The sequence below is a fragment of the Gavialis gangeticus genome, unplaced genomic scaffold (genome assembly GCF_001723915.1).
Source record: "Gavialis gangeticus isolate Ggan-Ray unplaced genomic scaffold, GavGan_comp1, whole genome shotgun sequence".
Classification (NCBI taxonomy): Eukaryota; Metazoa; Chordata; order Crocodylia; family Gavialidae; genus Gavialis; species Gavialis gangeticus.
Genome location: NW_017729032.1, coordinates 12,302,511 through 12,302,875, shown reverse-complemented (window position 1 = coordinate 12,302,875; position 365 = coordinate 12,302,511).

The following is a 365-nucleotide window of genomic DNA, read 5'->3' as shown; positions in this document are numbered from 1 at the left end:
TCGCTCCCCGCACAAGCGCAGCCGCGGACAGCAGGAACGGGGAGACAGGATCAAGCACGGGGCCAGACCACTGCACTCAGCCGGCGTCTCCCGAGGCCCCTGCTGCCCCGCAGGGCCCGGGCAGCGCGGACGAGAGTGACCTTGCCCCATTACCTGCCCGGCGCCCGCACTAGACCCCACCCCGCCTCCGGCCGCCATCTTGCCCCGCGCCGCGCGGCTCCCATTGGACGCCCAACACGGCGGCCGCGGATTGGTCGCGGGCCGCGTTGCTAGGGGTGGAGCAGGGCGCCTCCATGGAGACGGCGCTGAGCGGTCCCCTCCCCCTCGTCAGGATCCTGACAACGCCAAGGGGCGGGGGCGGCCTC